The sequence below is a fragment of the Suncus etruscus genome, chromosome 5 (assembly GCF_024139225.1).
Source record: "Suncus etruscus isolate mSunEtr1 chromosome 5, mSunEtr1.pri.cur, whole genome shotgun sequence".
Taxonomy (NCBI): domain Eukaryota; kingdom Metazoa; phylum Chordata; class Mammalia; order Eulipotyphla; family Soricidae; genus Suncus; species Suncus etruscus.
Window position 1 is genome coordinate 41,803,212 of NC_064852.1, and position 562 is coordinate 41,803,773.

General features: G+C 34.5%; 1 non-coding gene across 1 annotated transcript; it reads left to right on the top strand.

Moving 5' to 3' along the window:
- The first annotated feature begins 255 nt into the window (after nt 1-255).
- On the top strand, nt 256-359 carry LOC126009696 (U6 spliceosomal RNA). Its single transcript, XR_007495914.1, has one exon. It is a non-coding gene; the product is annotated as a U6 spliceosomal RNA (small nuclear RNA).
- Nucleotides 360-562: the final 203 nt, after the last annotated feature.

Sequence of the window (562 nt, forward strand, 5' to 3'; positions counted from 1 at the left end):
GGAGGAAAAAGAATGAAATAAAGGGAAGAGGGAGAAAGACTGATGAGAAATAATGTGGTAAGGGCAACGGTAAAGTATCCAAATCACAGAGTCAATGACTGAAATCATGAGACCTAAACTTTAACAACCACTCTCAGAAAAAGATGCCTGTCAGGTTGAAAGGCTGGGAAAAGTTTATGGGAAATAACCTAAAAGTACAGTGGGAGGTTGACACTGGTGGTAGAATTGGTGCTGGAATATTGTATGTTTAAAACTCAACTATAGGCAGCACATATACTAAAATTAGAACGATACAGAGAAGATTAGCATGGCCCCTGCTCAAGAATGACACGCAAATTCGTGAAGCGTTCCATATTTAAAAAAAATAAAAATAAAACTCAACTATAAATGGCTGTAAATCAAGGTGATTTAATAAAAATAAATTTAATTTAAAAAATGAAAAGGTGCCAAAATAGAAATTCCTTTGGGATACCTCTATTCTATTTTTGTCTGATCTCTATTGGTGTAATTGATTTCTTTGACCCTAATTGCTCATCTCTCGAGAAGAACTATTTTAATGTGG